This window comes from Pterocles gutturalis, unplaced genomic scaffold (assembly GCF_000699245.1).
Source record: "Pterocles gutturalis isolate BGI_N339 unplaced genomic scaffold, ASM69924v1 scaffold15026, whole genome shotgun sequence".
NCBI classification, from domain to species: Eukaryota; Metazoa; Chordata; class Aves; order Pterocliformes; family Pteroclidae; genus Pterocles; species Pterocles gutturalis.
The window spans coordinates 35,642-39,900 of NW_010100601.1; positions in this window are offsets into that span (position 1 = coordinate 35,642).

The window sequence follows — 4,259 nt, forward strand, 5'->3', positions numbered from 1 at the left end:
ACAACATCAGTGCCATCTCTTACCATCTGTGACATACAGGACCACGTTTATAGCAAGCAGAGAGATGCAAACAGAAAAGGAGAGAAAACAAGATCAATGTGGGTCTGCTGCTGTGTGCTGCTGAGATGGCCGAGGTCTGCTTGGGGCCACAGATGGGTATTTAAGAAGAAGGCTGGAAAAGGAGGCTTTGAGTACTCCACGCTTCATCAAAACTAGGTTTAAGGTCCTGTTTTCATTAAGAAGGCTTTTGGCAAAGGCAGAGTTGATGAAGCCACTGGATTTCTTCTATCTAGTGGAGAAGTGAGGGAGGTGATTGAAGTGTTTCCAGGTGTTTCTGGCTTCAGAGAAAGCTCAGGAGAGTTTTCGGTTCGCCGGTGGTTTGTATGCTAGACTCGGGGTTCGCCAGAACTTGCTGCCCTCCCTGCTTGCTTGGGCAGCGGGCGAGTTTATTCTGCAGCACACACAAGCCCCATGAGAGCTGATACAGCCTGGCCACCCCACAGAGACAGCTGGAGTGCTCTAACCACCCAAGGATTTACTGCCAAAGTGCATGATGCTCTAGGAATTACCTCTTCAGACACAGTTTCAACCTCTGGTTTAGCTGTAATTGCACTGGAGAATAAGCCATTCATTTTCAAATCCCCAGTGGTAAGTTTGTGAGGCAGGCTGTGTATGTCTCAATATTAAATAATGAGGTAGAATAACATGGATGATCATCATATGGCATTAATATATTTGTTAGGCACTGGATAATAATTGGGTCCTATGCAGTGTTTCAGCAAAGACCTCACCTTTGGATTTTCATCGAGATGATGATCTACAGAAAAGGTAACGTGCTGGGAACAATGGAAGTTATCTACAAGCATGTTCAGGAAGGCCTGAGGCTTTCAGATGCAAATACAGAAATATATTTAACATCTTGACTTCTATTCTTTTGTCATAATACAAAGTGGAAAGACAATGTTTAGTAAATGTTTACATCTTACAAAGGGGAGTTTTGCAAATTGCATTGTAGCTCTTTGGGAGGAACCAGGAAAGAGGGCAGGATGTTAACAACATAAAAAAGAATAGCAATAAAACCCACCCCTAATATTAATTGTCTAAGAGGAAATGCATATATCTCTCATCAGGACATTTCAGACTCTGCTTTGCATTGCTGGAAGCCTGAGAACACTAATTGTTTTTTGGCATGGAGAAGCAAGTTCTTGCATACTTGAAACATAACTCATTTACAGTTGTTTTGATGGATGCTTATAAGCAATATGGAGAACCTCCCAAGTCCCTTTGTCTTGCCAAGCATCAGAGCTAAGAGCGGGCCCAAGCCGCAGAGTTCAGATGTAGATCTGGTTCAGCTCCTTGGTGTGGGAACTGAAGGGGACTGCTCTGATTAAACAGCTCTGTTCATTTTTTGGTCCTAAGGTTGGCTGCATTATGAAAATCTACCAACAGGTTTTCTTGTGAATTAATAATTCTGGAAGAATCATTTGCACCAGCACTGGGGCACAGAGCCATCGAAACAGCTCTTCAGCAAGGTGGCAACAGCTCACGTTTCCTGAGGATCTGGGCCCCGGGCATTGTGAAGGTCAATCTGGTGCTGGCAGGATAAATGAAGAGGGGTACCTAAATGCTTCAACACGGTCTTGGGAGGGAGGCGTAGCCCAGAGAGATGTAGCCTGGTCGTCTTCCTTCTTTAAACAGCAGCTGAGAGCCACCGTGCACTGGGGTCAGGTGCAGACTCAAAAGCCGTGCAGCAATGTCGCGGGACATGGGTGATGGAGGAAAGAATGGGCTGATGTGTAAAAATCAGCCACTGAACTCTGTGTGCATATTTGTGCATACGTGTGTGCATTGAGCGAGGTGGAACAACAAGTTTGTGGCTGCAGTGAAATCCTTCATCCATGGCCAACGCCAGACATGGTGTAAAAACCTCAGTTGTTGATGTTATTTACTTAGATGTGAGGTTTTGCTCCATGTTTCAGTTTCTCCCACAGACTGCTATCCAAAGATGAGTTTGAAGATGAAAATTATCAACATGATGCTAGCTCTTGTGGGGAGTGATTCCTTCTGCCCAGACCCCAGCCCATTTCTCCCGGTGCCCAGAAAGCAAAACCTGAGCAAAATGGTCTCCACAGGCAGGGTTTCTTAGGAATGGAAATTGTTACATTTCTGCAACATGGTTTTCATTTCATGCTGAGTTAAATCCTATGAAGTTGCAATGAGTAACATTTTGGTTACATCAGGTTGGTGGGAGGAAAAGGAATGGGATTATGAACTGTGTGACTGTCAAGGAGTCCTGCCTGCAACTCATGGCGTGGCTTTGTATACGCAGGATGCAAAGATGTCTACAGGAAGACTGGAAATACAGAGGAGTTGATGCCAAATATTTCAGAGCCAGATCTTTTCTTTTGCATAGGCTAGCTAAGTGCCTAGGTACCTTCCTCCTTCCAGGTGAACTGGAGACCTGGTCTTTGTTTTCCTTTGCTCTCATGCTGTTTTCATAACATACTTAACTCCTGTTCTGTGATACCATCCCTATGAAACCCTGCAGAAGCATGTTCCAGTAGTTAGATAATACCTTCCCCCCCTCCCCTACCCCGCATTTTTCTCTTCCTCTCTGTCTGTCTCCTTCTATTCCTCCATTTCCTCCTCTCCGTTTCCTTTCACCTGTCTTCCCCGAGCATCCTTTCTCCCTTCCCAAGCACGGCTGCCTGACTCTGTCACTCGTCACATCTCTCTTGATAGCTAGCAGGAGAACTGCATGAGTTTTTCCTGCTCCACCCTTGCAGGAGGTTTTGGAGCCCTGCAGGGAGCTGCAGACTTCTTGCTCGCTGACTTGTAAGGGCAGGTGAAGTGCTCTAAACTCCACCTAGTAGGGAGGAAGGTGAAGGACCTACTTTGCTGAGAGGCTTTGCAGAAGATAGGTCTGGAGGGAAGGAAACCTTGGAACAGTCAGAGCTGTGCAGGAGGCTTGGGTTGAAAGCCCTCAACACTGCCAGTTGTTTTGCCCACTTGTTTAAAATTACAGCTGCTTTTGTACTTAAATCTGACAAAATGGCTATAGTATTTAAAAACAAAAGAAAAAAATAGGACCATACAAAGGCTGTCACCAGCCTGTGTCTTGTTTTCTTGTTCACTATGATGTTAACCTTAGCAGAAGCTTTAATTTCACGTCAGCCTGGAACTAAACCTGAATGTGGGCAGAAAGTCCAGCTTCTACAATCAGTCCTGTAACACCAAGGAAAAATTGGGCTAGAGGAGAAATGCCTGTCTAGCAGCTGCTGCCCATAAAGCAGCACAGCAGCTTTTTAGTGATACTGGGATATCAGTGAGTTATGCTGGTCCTGTCAGTCTGCCTGGTGTCCATGTTACCTTTCAGCCTTAGGAGACAAGCTGCAGGGTTTACTAAAGGACCTCTTTTGCTAAGTGTGAAGGCACAGGAAAATAACAAAACTAGCTGGACAATTTTCTGAGGTAGTAATAACCCATCTCCACAAAAGCATTTTCATATTCTGTTAAAAAAAAAGAAGTTAAAGAGTGACTATTATTTTTTTCTTCCCTCCTCCCACCAGCTTCTGTTCTTTTTTCTTGCCGTCAAAAAGAGTATAAACTATTGAAAAAAGCCCAGAATGTTAGGAGAAGTGGAAAGAGACCAGAGTCACTTTATTCTCATTTGGATAAAAGGAAAGGACTTTCTTTTTACTGTTGTGGGTTTTTTTTGGTTTTAATGAGGTTGCAAAAAACTTTTAGTACAGTTAAAGGATAATCAAAAATGTAATTAATAATAGAAACAAAATTCTACAGTCCAGGGTAAATATTGGCTAAGACACTCATAATCATATAAAAACTCCTGTGGGATAGTTCATGAACTCAAGTGAGCTCAGAGAGCCTTTGACAGCACAGGCAGAGCCTCCTGGAGCAATGCTATGCCCTAACAAAACCGGGAATGATCTACAGGATTTTTATCAAGTCGCCAAAAATATTTTGTAACTTTTTCAGTCCAGGAGATTTTTTTTTTTCTTTAAGGATCATCCTCCCAGGTACTGACCACGACTGATCTTAGAGAGACTCACTCACGCCGGGCTGTGATAATGTGGCAGCTGGGATAAAGAGAAGAGGACATTTAGGACATCTGACTTCCAATGTGATTGGGACTGGGGATTTTTTTTTTTTTTCAATTGCATCAGGACAAAATTTTTAAAATCTCCCGAACTGTCTTAGAAGTCTAAAGTACCATTTTAAAAAGCAAGTGAATCTTTAGG